This window comes from Gossypium hirsutum, chromosome D13 (genome assembly GCF_007990345.1).
Source record: "Gossypium hirsutum isolate 1008001.06 chromosome D13, Gossypium_hirsutum_v2.1, whole genome shotgun sequence".
NCBI classification, from domain to species: Eukaryota; Viridiplantae; Streptophyta; class Magnoliopsida; order Malvales; family Malvaceae; genus Gossypium; species Gossypium hirsutum.
Window position 1 is genome coordinate 23,621,319 of NC_053449.1, and position 14,092 is coordinate 23,635,410.

General features: G+C 33.6%; 1 non-coding gene across 1 annotated transcript; it reads left to right on the forward strand.

The window, feature by feature from the left end:
- Positions 1 to 13,489: 13,489 nt before the first annotated feature.
- LOC121225969 (small nucleolar RNA R71) lies at positions 13,490 to 13,595 on the forward strand. The gene has a single exon (XR_005923871.1). It is a non-coding gene; the product is annotated as a small nucleolar RNA R71 (small nucleolar RNA).
- Positions 13,596 to 14,092: the final 497 nt, after the last annotated feature.

Below are 14,092 nucleotides of genomic sequence, written 5' to 3' on the forward strand. Positions count from 1 at the left end.
GAATTAGTAAAAGTCTATTTCAATTAAAAAAAATCTAGTTCAACTAGAAGAGAGAGGGGCGACAATCCTAGTTAAATATACTAGGGTTTTCTATCCTATTTATTAACTTGAGGAGCTTTTGGGCTTCTCTCGTATCAGGTCAAATTATAAGTGCTTCTTGGACTTTTAACCCAACACTTTATAATTTAACCCAACCCAATACATTTTTTTCTATTTTCCAAAATAAACATCATAAATTAATTTAAATAAATAAATAAATTTCCCAATTAAATAATGTTTCTCAACCCGATTCTAATTCCGTTAAAATCATGACAAATTTACCGCAATAGAGCTATGAGAAAACATATATAATATTTCTACATTCAACAGGTTCACAATGACCAATTAATTTAATTCCATTTTTATAATTTAATTAATTAATTAAGGTTTAAATATAAAATTGGTACCCGAACTTGTCCCTTCTCCCAAATTGGTACTTATGTTTTTTTTTGTCCTATATTGGTACCTAAATTTTTTTCCTGTCCACTATATTGGTACTTGAGCCTAGTGACGTTAATTTTTTGATGATGAGGTAGCTCTGGCCAATCGCACACTTCCACGTGCCACCATCTTTGACCCGTCCCTTTGGAAAAAAACAATTAAAATTATTATTAATAACATCATTTATTTAAATAAAAAAATAAAAATCCATTCAATTTTTTCCATTGGTTAGTGAATCGATTGCTAAAGAAACCTTTTCAATTACTAGACATTTGGTGGGACAGCTGGTACGCCTCGTGGTGCAGCGAAAAAATTATTCCAGTGATCCACAGCCAAGGATTTATGTAAGAGGAACAAGTCAGGTTGAAATAGGGTTGAAAAATATACCTTCTTTACTGAAAACGTTGAAAGGATGCTGCTGATTCGATGTCGATTCTAAGCCACAACAAAAATGTCCCGGCCTTTACGTAGTCCACCTCGTCAAAAATGAACAACCACTTTCTCTTAAACTTTTCAGAGAGATTTAAAAACGAATGCTAGACTTTTTAAATTATTAAGTTGGTCACCTTAACACATTAAAGGTATATCTTCATTTTATCCTCTTTGATATCACATATTCAAAAGGAAAATCATGATTATTCCCTTATTAATAGAGAAGACAAATGGAAAGTTAGAAAAGTGAATTATATTCTTTCCAAAAGAATATAGGATTATTCCCTTATTAATAGAAAATAGAAATGAAAAGTTAGGAAAAGGAATTATATTCTTTCCAAAAAAATTAATTTCCATATCTTTTATATTTTGGCAGAAATTAATTAATACAACTGTTTATATTAATAAATTCAGTAAAATATATACAATTAATATTTTGTATGAATCAAATTCATATATTAATTATATTCTTTCCAAAAGAATATTAATTTCCATGTGTTTTATATTTTGAGCAAAATTAATTAATATAATTGCTTATATTAATAAATTCAATCAAATATATACAATTAATATTTTTTATGAATCAAATTCTTATATTAATTATATTCTTTCCAAAAGAATATTAATTTCCATGTCTTTTATATTTTGACTGAAATTAATTAATATAACTATTTATATTAATAAATTCAATAAAATATATACAATTAATATTTTGTATGAATGAAATTCATATATTAATTGTATTCATTCCAAAAAAAAAATTTCATGTCTTTTATATTTTGATCAAAATTAATTAATATAACTGTTATATTAATAAATCTGATGAAATATATACAATTAATATTTTGTATGAATCAAATTCATATATTAATTTTATCTATGTTCTCTGTTTGTATAAACAAGTTTGTACATAAATCTTTTTTATATTTATCTATCAATTTAAATTAAATTAATAATTAATTTAATTCATGAGGCAACTAAATGGAATACCAAATGTATTTAGATTCTGTTCGTTTCAATTATAGGGTGTGACCTTATAGGCTCTTGTAACATTGGTAATAATAATAGAACGTTTCTAACATTACAGACAATGAGTGGTATCTAGCAATGCATCATTGCCACCCAAGTTAGAAGAAGTCGTGGTTCGACATAACTTTTTTGTGATAATCTTTTCATTTATGATATCATTTTATCCTTTATATCTAGATTGGACACAAGTCATGCAATAGTCACACTTGTATAGTCCAATATCATATTTCTTGATTTTCTGAGTAGACTACAATAAACAAATAAGTGTGATATCTCATATCAACTTCTTCGAGCATGGTCATGCATTTCTAGTCTCACTCCATCAATAGGCCTAAGATATTGCTCCCATTATGTAGGAGGGTAAATCCTATCTTGATCAACCATATCACACTACATGGATTGTGGTATATCCAACATCAATCTTGATTGTACAACCTGTTACAGTAGACGTTTTGACTGTATCAAAATATACGACTTGCGATGTTGGGACAATTATGATCTCAAGTCTGAGGATCATATACATAGTTATCACTATAAGTAATATTGTGACTATTACATGATAATCCAAGAAACATACTCATAGCGGGTTAGTTCAATATGTTGTTCTCTAACACATACTCATGTATTGATTTTGACATCTCTATGTCAATGACAACTCTTTGTCATAAATCAACTACACATTAGTCTCAATACATTGTTGTTGTCCAAGCCACAATAATACTTGACCAATGATCTTTTAAGAATAATTATATTTTCTTAGGACTTTATTTCAATTCAGTTTATTTATATACATAGAAAAAGAATTTGAAATAATAAATTCAATGCCTTATATTAATAAACAAGGTAAAATGAGCATGTGATTACAATCAACTCATGATTGGTCTTTGGGCATACTCTAACAACATTTCCATCCTTCAACATCAAAAGCTCTCTGATTCTTTATTTTATTCACATTGAATCCTTTCACCAAATGTTTCCATCCTTCAACATTTGTGCAAAAACCCTTTCGATTTCATCCTTCAGCCATCTTAGAAACCTTTTCGATTACCTAGCCATCTAAAAAAAATCTTCATCATCTCACTAAAAGAAGCTTTGTTTCATAATCGGTTACTCCGCAATTCATCTCAGTGAAGTGGTATTAAAATCAAGATTACCCTATTTTCGTCATCGATTATTGGTATTTTACTCAGACTTTTTGGTTTATTTTTTCCATTTTAAAAGCATAAGTTCTTTTTAAAAAATTTTTTATTGGTTTCTCGATGTGCTTTTTATAGTGTTTTTTTTAAATATAGAAAGTTTTTGTTTTTCCCACAGCTTGGATTTTGACTCATTCTCAGAAAGTGACATTTTTTTTTGGGACCATTGATTTTCTGGTTTAAAAACTGTTTAACAGTTTTTAATGTTTCTTAGTGTTGGTTTAATGTTGAACCAATTTTTATCAATGCTTAGGGTTTTCCTTGATAAGATATTTTATTCGTACTATAACTTATTTTCACTTTATTTTTTTTTGCATTTAGAACGACGAAAATGTGCAAGTGTACACAATCTATTTATCTCTTAACTATATCCCTATGTCAATTCAACCGATTAAACAAATCTTAATAGGCAAATATGTTATTGCACATAGATACTTATTAAATCGAAATAATCTCTTGTACATATCCCTATGTCAATTCAAACACTTAACTCGATTTAATAAGAACATAAAAGACTATGTGAGGTAACAAAGTATCCTTACCTTGAAACAGTTTAATCACAATAATCTTGCAAGTTATGCAAGGCAAATGTATCGTCAGATACCGTTGCTAATCTAACCCTCAACTACCTTAGATGATTAAACATGCACTGATTTAGTACTGTGTCCATTAATTACAATTTCAATCCATTTAAATAATTAATTCATTACTTGCGTAACAATTGTAATGCAAGAATAAGTTAGTCATAATTTTACTTAATCAAGCATCTTACCGAGGTTTTTAACAACAGAAACACAATTTTAATAATTTTAACAAACAGAATGAAATCAACCTAACATGAATTAATTTCAAGCTAAATTGATTAAATTAACTAGTTCAACAACATAAATATTCATAGATATGTTCAGCATAACAACAACAAAAATTAAAGAGATAGGGAACAAGAATCAAATCCGGTGTTTTCCTATGGGTTGACTAGTTTCTCTGTTCTTCCTTCTCCGTTGTACTGGTCGACCAAGGCTGCTATGAAGACTTAATTTTTGCTCCAAATAGCTCATGGATGCCCCTATCCCAAGAGGAGAAATCAGAAAAAGAGCAAGGGAATTTTGGAATGGAAAGAAGAGAGAAAGTGGAGTGAAGAGAGGAAAGATGTAAATGCTTGAGATGTGTTTTCAAAATGAACAGCCTTAGAGGGTTTTTATAGATGAGGAGGGATGCTAAAAATAACTAAAATTATCAGCCAAAGAGCCCTCCCTTAGCCAGCCACACATGTGGCAAGGTTGATAGTTTCAACTTTGCTAATTTAGGCTAGGGTCAAAGCTATGAAGCCACCAATTGTGGAGGGGTTTGAATGCAACTTGAGCAAGTCTTCAAGGGCCTCTTTGCGAGCTTAATAATCAGCTAATAATTTGATTTGGGTAAGCTCTTGGGATGATTTTTGGCCTGTCCATTTCTTGGTCGGTTCGGTTCACTCAGTTCAGTTCAACTGGACCACTTTTTCATAATTAATTAAAAATAATTTATTAACCCAAATTAAATTGGATATAAATTAAAATTAATTATATTTTGAATTAATACATATAATTTTGGACTGTCTTAGGCTGAAATTTAGTTCACCTCGATACTTTAAATTGCTTCTCGGTTTTGCGCTTCTAGCAATGTCTGCCGAACCATTTTTCGCCCCTTGTGCAAATCTGTCAAAAATAACCAAAATTCATCAAAATTATTTATAAAATTAACTAAAATTCAACATGTTCATATTTTAAGTGCACTTTAATTATTTTTTCGATAAAAATTTTATCGAAACTGTATCATTTTAAATTAAAAAGGGTATGTAAAAGTGTGTAAATTTTCGTGTTTCCACACCCCCAAGCTTAATTAATTGCTCGTCCCGAGTAATGCAAAACTTAAAAGAATTACTCAGAAAAAACCTTTGAAATTTTTTTTCTGAATAACATTCTTCCCAGAATTATTTATTTAATATACTTATGCTCAAAAACAAGAAATTTTATAGTTATGCTACTTAAGTATACATATCGTTCAAATTAATCTCAAAAACTATTATGATAGTACAATTAGATTAAATGTTTCCTTAACAAGACATGTTAACCCTTACCAATTTGATTTTATTTCCTTATTCAAGATTAAGCTGTAATCATTAAGTTTATCTTATGCCTTCATATGTTGAACATAGCAATTTCTCTCCACTAACGTAGCTAGGCTAGAGGTAGGTAAAAGATAGATAAATTTAGGCTTTTAAACCTTAGACTTAGCTTCAATCGGACCTTTGGAATAATTTCTCTCAATACACCAACTTACTTTTCTTTCACATGCTTCTTTGTACATCTATTTTTTTCAAGTACATGTGATCTCTTTTTTTTTGTTGAGAATTTTAGTATATGTACTACAATTTTTAGAGCATTTGATACTTCTTTCAACTCCCCTAAACTTATTTTCAAAGAATATTTTGAATAGTACTGAATCTAGCGTTTGGGACAATTTAAAGATAATTAAGAGAGAAGCGATGACTAAATATTGCAAGGGTTTAAATAAAATTAGGCCATGTAGTCTCAAAGTTGGGTTTCAAAGGATAAAATTTCATCAAGGTTGGCTTGAAAGGCTCAAACGGTCCAAACAAGAGTTGCCTAAATCATTTTCAACATTCCATGCTTCCTAGGATTTCGCCTCAAGAAACTACTAAGTCAATTCTAGAGACTTAAACTTTCATGCATGCCTACTTTTCTTAAGGAACTAAAAATTTTATGGTACGATTTGCATGCTTTATGAAAAATACCTTTATATCATTATTCAGCTAACATAATAATTTATTGAAATAATATAAATTTATTTATACTGAAGTTTAACATACTTAACAAAATTTCAAATTATTGAAAAAAATATATCTTAATCATAATTAAAAGAACTATTTATTCTGAGTGGAAATAATTTCAATTTTTGATCCCCCTACTTAAAATGAACAATGTCCTCATTGTTTAAATTGAATAGATACTATACACCAGGTAGGATTCTAGAAAAGATGAGGTGAGTCAATTTGACTGCTAAGTACCAAGCTCTTTCTAAATCCAATCCTAGACATGTATATATCCATTGCCACACTTTATACTTCGTGACTTGTTCAATTTTATTAATGATTTCCATCACTTGTTTTATTAATAAAAAATTCCTAATTAACTTTATTCTAAAATAACCTAAGAACATAAATAAAATAAAGTCGAGATCCCCCTTTATTTATTTTCAGACCCTTCTGAATTTGACTAATCTTTTGCTCCATCATTATTGTCTTTGCATGAATCGCTTCGCTCCTTTTCCGATAATGGGCTCTATGGTTCAAATATGTAATCTGGGAACTCAGGCCCAAAAATAAATGGGTTATTGTAAATTTTTGTAAGAGCACTTCTCATCGAGTCATCCCTTATTTTTGGGTATTTCCAATAAGCTTGTTGCTACCATTGCATATGTTGCATTATGTCCATTAACTTTGATATCCCATCTCGAAGATCTGGGCGAGGCGGTTGAGTTCTGAACATTAAAGTCTCGATATCAGGTTCAGCTTCTGATTCCATTGGTTCCACCTTATCAGGGACTTCAGCTAATTGCATTGACTCGATCTCTATGGGATTTTTGAGATCCTCACTTTCTTCAACTCGTTGCTGTAGAACAAAGTCTCTAGCTATTCGATAGAGGCCCCAATCTGTGATTGTGCCCTGGCTATAGCCTGTCTTCTTTATGTTTGCAAGAATTTTAGATTTCAAGCACAGAATTGTTATCGTAAAGGGAAAGTAAGCTGGGCCAGAACGTGAACGTTTAACGACACAATTTCGCATTTCCCTCAGGATGATTTTTCCCACATCAATGGTCTTCCTAGTTAAAATCGAGTATAATAAGACCATTCGCTCTAATGAGATTATAGTTCCATGTGAGCTAGGCATAAGACTGAATCGGATGAAGTAGAACCATACCTTTGCGAATAGTGTCAAATATTCTCTTCGAAAAGTGTGGATTCCTTACTTTGACACAGCCCACTTAGAACCTGGAACTGTAAGTTCCTTGAGAAATTCTTGCAAATTTTCAGACTCTATATTGCTCATCAAGGAGGAATATTCGTTGTTTTTGAAATCAGGCAATTCAAAGAACTCATTAATAGTGTTTGAAGTTATTGGTACCTTGATTCCGCGAACTAGAACTTCCGTCAACTCGCTTGAGGTTAAATTCACATAGAATTCGCATACTAACTCCTTATCCACACTAGGTCTCTTCTCACAAAACAACTCCCAATTGAGAGTTTCAGCAACCTGACGAATACACGCCATAAAACCAATATAGTTGCTTTCTTTCTATGTGAAACCTTTCTCTGGATGCATCTGTTGATTCTTGAAGATACTCTCGTATCTTGCTTTAGCTTCTTCACAATGGAACTTGTTTTGTGATTCGTCAATTTGGGCAGATGCATGAGATCTCTTGTGAGGCATGATTAACTTGATCATAAGATGGTAACAATTATTTTCTCAAAAATTTAATTAATATAAAATATTAATAATTCAATAAATAGAAAAATTAGATAATTAAATTAAAATTTAGAAGAAAAATTGGTCTTACCACCTTTTTTGTAAAAATTAAGAGCTCTTAAGAAAAATAATTTTGAATCAAAAGATGGCAAATTAAAATAGGTTGAGGGGTTTTTGGCTAAGGATGGGTGAAAGGGTGGTGTGCCGCTTGGGTATGCAAGGCAGCAGTGCGCAGCAGGGGATGGATGTGAGCAGCGTGTGGGTCGTTGAGCAGGCCTAGTGTGGGTGCGCGCGGGGTGCTGCTGACCGATCAGCTGGGCGATGCTAGGGCCAAGGAATTATTAGGAGGTTTCGACAATTAAGGGTTTTGGTGTTTTTAGAGGGAATGGTGTACGAATGAAAAAAAAGAAAGAATAGATGGGTGGAATTTATAGTGAAAGGAGTAGAAGCTAGAGTAGAATTCTTAAAACTTTTAAGTTCTAATTCTACTCAAAGTAAATAACATTTAATAATTAATATAATGAATATTAAATTATTATTTGCTATTAATTTATTAAGATAAAAACTTATTGAATAAAATATGATTAAATTAAAACTAATCCTAACTCTAAATTAAGTTGATAATAATTAATATATATAATATAATGGATATAATTATATATTAATAATTATCATCTTTTCTTTTTTTCTTTTTTTATTGAACTAAAAATATTTATTCTAGATGCTTTTTAAAAATATTTACAAAAGAGGCATCTAATTTTTAATATTTACAAAAAGAGCAACCAAATTTTGAAAATAATTCAATTAAGTTCCTAGACTTAATGAAAATTCAAAATTGAGTTGCAACATAAAACCTGGATCAAAATTGACCCTTTTATTTGAAAAACTAAAAATTTATTTTGTCATTTAGGGAATAATTTCTTGGGAAATTATGTTAAAATCAATTCCCAGGAAAGATTGGAGAGGTCATAAGCAGTCCCGCTTAAGTTCCAATCTCCTAGGCAGAATTTATTTAAACATACTAATCCCAAAAATATACCCTAAATCATTTATTCAAACAAAAGAACAAGAAAACTTTAATATCTGATAAAATGAACAAGATTTGATTTCGTTCAATTTTATCTCCCCAGTAATGTTTCAAGCGTTGAGCATTAGCTCGAAAATTACCTTCCTTACCTTGAAGTTCAACAACTCCATATGGATAGACTTGATGAATCATAAATAGACCAGACCAATGTGATTTTAACTTACCTGGAAAGTACCTTAATCTGGAATTGAATAACAAGACTTGCTGACTTGCTTCAAATTCTCGAACTCGAATGTGCTTGTCATGCCATTTTTTGAGTCTCTCCTTAAGTAATTTGGCATTCTCATATGAAAACATTCGAAATTCTTCTAACTCGTTAAGTTGAAGCATCCATTTCTCTTTGGCACTTTTAAGATCCAAGTTAAGTCGTTGGAGAGCCCAGTAAGCTTTGTGTTCTAACTCCAAGGGTAGATGGAAGGCTTTCCCAAAGACTAACCTATAGGGTGACATCCCTAAAGGTGTCTTATGTTGTCCGTTAAGCCCAAAAAGCATCATTTAGTCTTTTGGACCAATCTCGTCAGTTCGGGCAAACTAACTTATTAAGTATGCCTTTGATTCCTTGTTTGCCAGTTCAGCTTCCCTATTCGTCTACGGATGGTAAGCTGTAGTGACCTTGTGTTTCACTCCATGTTTATCTAATAACCATTTCAACCACCTGTTCACAAAATGGACCCTTCATCACTGATGATGGCTCTTGGGGTTCCAAACCTTGTGAACACATGTTTCTGCAAAAACTTTATTACAACCTTAGCATCGTTTGTCGGATAAGCCTCTGCCTCAACCCACTTAGACACATAGTCTACTGCTACTAATATATACTTGTGACCAAAAGACGGAGGGAAAGGACCAAGAAAGTCAATACCCCAAACATCGAATAATTCTACCTCAATCATGTTTGTTCGAGGCATCTCATTTCTGTTGGTGACATTTTTGACCCTTTGACATCGATCACAACTCGTTACGTAAGCATATGCATCTTTGAATAGTGTTGGCCAAAAGAATTTGGCTTGCAATGCCTTGGCTACAGTACGTGTACCACCGAAGTGTCCCCTACTAAGAGCTGAGTGACAATGGTATAAAATCTTATGTACTTCATTTTCTGCCACGCATCTCCTGATCATTTGATCTGCACATTTTTTAAACAAATATAGTTCTTCCCAAAAATAACATTTCACATCGTGAAGAAACTTTTTCTTTTGATGATACGTCTTATCAATCGGCATCAAACCACAAGCTAAAAAGGTAGCAATATCAGCAAACCAAGGGGTATTATGGACATGATTTACCTTTAGTATGTGTTCATCTGGAAACATTTCTCGAATTGGTATAAAAGGAGAGTTCCCTTCTTGCAGCTCCAATCTGGACAAGTGGTCTGCTACTTGGTATTCCATTCTCTTTTGATCTTGAATTTCTAGATCGAACTCTTTAAGTAAAAGTACCCATCGGATCAATCTCGGCTTAGTGTCTTTCTTGGCAAGTAAATACTTAATTGTTGAGTGGTTCGTATACACAGTCACTTTGGTACCTATAAGATAAGATTGAAACTTGTCAAAAGCAAACACAATAGCAAGTAACTCTTTTTCTGTTACCATGTAATTCAGTTGAGTTCCTATCAAAGTCTGACTCGCATAGTAGAAGAGATGAAAAACTTTATTCCTTTGCTGACCCATGACAGCTCTGATCATGAAGTCACTTCCGTCACACATCAATTTAAAATGGAAAATCCCAGTCTGGTGTGACTATTATGGGTGCCGAGACTAAGCGACTCTTCTACTTGTTGAAAGCTCTTAAGCACTCCTCATCAAATTTAAACGTCTTGTCCTTCTCCAATAATTTGCATAAGGGTTTAGCAACTTTGGAGAAGTCTTTGATGAATCTTCGATAGAAACCGGTGTGGCCCAAAAAGCTCCTAACACCCTTTATAGATATTGGAGGTGGGAGTTTCTCAATAACATCTACCTTGCTTTATCTACCTCGATTCCATGTCTTGTTATCCGATTCCCTAGAACAATACCTTCTCGTACCATGGAATGACACTACAAGGTTTGTTTCTTCTCATCACCTTAGTACCTTGGCAGAATGGCTAAGCAATCATCATATGTATCTCCGAATATTGAAAAATCATCCATAAAAACTTCCAAATATTTTTCAACCATGTCAGTAAAAATAAACATCATACATCTTTGAAATGTAACAGGTGCATTACATAAACCAAATGCCGTGCGCCTAAATGCCACTGTACTGTACGGGCAGGTGAATGTTGTCTTGTGCTGATCTTCCAGTGCTATTGTAATCTGATTATACCCCGAGTATCCATCTAGAAAATAGTAATAGTCTCACCCTGCGAGTCTATCTAGCATCTGGTCCAAAAACGGAAAAGGAAAGTGATCTTTCCTAGTTGCCTTGTTTAGCTTCCGATAATCGATGCAAATTCTCCATCTCATAACCGTTCTAGCCGGTATCAACTCGTTATTCTTGTTTCCAATGAACGTGATACTCCTTTCTTTGGCACGCACTGGACCGAACTTACCCATGAACTATCTGAGATGTGGTAAATTATACCCGTATCTAACCGCTTGATGATTTCTTTCTTGACTACGTCCTTCATGATGGGGTTCAGTCTTCATTATCCATCAATCGTCCCTTTTCACCATCTTCTAAGATAATCTTGTGCATGCATACAGATGGACTAATTCTGCGAATATTGGCTATGGTCCATCCGATGGCCTTCTTGAATTGTTTCAACATCAAGATGAGTTTCTCTTCTTGCTTAGTAGTTAATCTTGCTGAAATAATCACAGTCAGAGTAAAAGAGTTACCTAAATAAACATATTTCAAATGTAAGGGAAGTACCTTCAGTTCTAATTTAGGTGGCTCCTCAATTGACCATTTTGGATGGGCATGATCCATTTTCTCTAACGACAAAGATTCAAAGTGGGATTGCGGATTCAATCCTCTTTGATTAGCTTCTAATATAGTTAAGTATTCATCCTCCTCTTCATCATTTGGAGGATCTGATGTCAAAATTTGTTCCAATGGGTCCTCAAAATAATTGAGTTCCTTCACAACGATTAAATTCTCTAAATCGGACACTGCAAAACAGTCATCAATTGTGTCAGGAAATCGCATGGACTTAAAAAAGTTAAATGTTACCTGATCATCCTGAACATGCATAGTAAGCTTGTCATTCTACACATCAATAAGGGTCATTCTGGTTGCTAAGAATGGTCTTCCTAGGATGATTGGCACCTCTTTGTCTGCTTCAAAGTCTAGAATTACAATGTCAGTAGGGAAGATAAATTTGTCTACACGTACCAATACATCCTTGATTTTTCCTTCTGGATGTACTAAGGATCGATCTGCTAATTGAAGTGTAACCGTAGTAGGTCTAACTTCACCTATCCCCAACTTCCTAATGGGCATCAAGTTAATACTCGCACCCAAGTCACATAGTGCCTTACCACAATATGTTGCTCAAATATTGCAAGGTATGGTAAAACATCTAGGATTCTTCAATTTTGGGGGTAGTTTGTCTTGAATATATGCTCTGCATTCCTTCATTAGGGCTACCGTCTCAAATTCTCTAAGCCTTCATTTTTTAGATAGGATACCCTTCATGAATTTGACGTAGTTCGACATTTGTTCAAGTGCTTCAACCAACGGGATGTTGATATGAAGTTGCTTGAGTACGTCTAGGAACTTTTGAATTGGATTTCCTGCTTCTGCTTCTGAAGTCTTTGAGGGTAGGGTGGTGGAGGTTTCTTTACTGGAACTAGTTGATTTGTTTTCTGTGGCAATTCGACATCTAACGGAATTAATTGATAAGAATTAGCTAGTTCAAAAGATACCTTGTCAGATTTTGCAGATTCAACTTCTGGTGAAACTCGAAGCGGTTGAACTTCCTCTGAGTCTTGAGCGTCAGTTGGATCCTTCTCAACTTTGACAGAATTGGGCTCTAAAGTCTTTCTGCTCCTTAACGTTAACGCTTTACAATGTTCCTTCCCTGGATTCCTCAGGTTCTCTGTATCACTAGGTAAAACACCTTGTGGTCAGTTTCTCAGTTTAGTTGCAAGTTGACCCACTTGATTCTCCAAATTCCTAAGAGAGGCATCATTTTTCACCATGTATGCATTCAATAGATTCTCTAGGCTATTGGATGGTTCAGCTTGGGTTGGTTTTTGAGCTTGTTGGGAAAAACTAGTTGGCTGGGTCGATCTAGGTTGGACATAATTCTTACTGGTTCCTACCCCTTGCTTACTCCAGGAAAAATTCGGCTGGTTTCACCATGATGGGTTATAGAAATTAGATTGCGGCCCTTGCCTTCCTCAATTTTGGTTCGGGTTGCCCATGTAATACACAGATCCTGGGTTCGATGGACATTCTTCGTACAAATGTCCTTCCCCATAATAAACACATGCTACATTTTCAAATTGATTCAGTGGTTGTGCTATAAAACTATTACACCCATTAGTAGTAAGATTTTTTAATACTGAGGATATTGATGATACTTGAGATGCGAGTGAAGTAAGAGCGTCTACTTTATGTATTCCAGTGACTTATCTTCCTAATGCTACTCGATTGGTTGGCAATTGATAATTTTTACTGGCAATCCTCTCAATGATTTCTTAAGCCTCATTTTAAGACTTAGAAAGGAGAGCACCACTAGTAGAGGCGTCCACTACCATCCTCGTGTGAGCATTGAGACCATTGTGAAATGTCCCAATTTGTATGCATGTGGGATTCCGTGATGAGGGCACTTTTGTAATAATTCTTTGTATCTTTCCCATGCTTCATACAATGCTCATCATCCATTCTTTAGAAAGCAATGATCTTGTTCCTCAACTTAGCATTCTTGCTAGGGGAGAAATACTTCATAAGGAATTTTTCTGCATACACTTGCCATGTTGAAATTGAATTTGGTGGTAATGAGTTCAACCAAGCTCAAGCTCTGTCCCTTAGTGAATATGGGAACAGCTTCAATCGTAATGAATCTTCGAGTACTTCGGCTAACTGGAAAGAATCGCCCACCTCCACAAATAGTCTTAAGTGTAGGTGAGGATCTTCAGTATGCATTCCACTGAATTGGCCCACTGTCTGAAGCATCTGGAACTTGACTAGCTTCAACTCGAACTGTTGTGCCTCAATTTCGGGTCTCCTAATACCTAGATTAAGATCATGAAATATTGGCACCATATACTGTCTGAATGCTCTATCCCTATCATCAACAATAAGGATAGGATTTTGAGCAAGGTTTGCTCCATTTCCTTAATTCAGATTTTCGAAGTCCATCTCTTCAGTCCTTCTCTGACTTGCTTGTCTTATTCGCTGTCAAAAGTTCATTC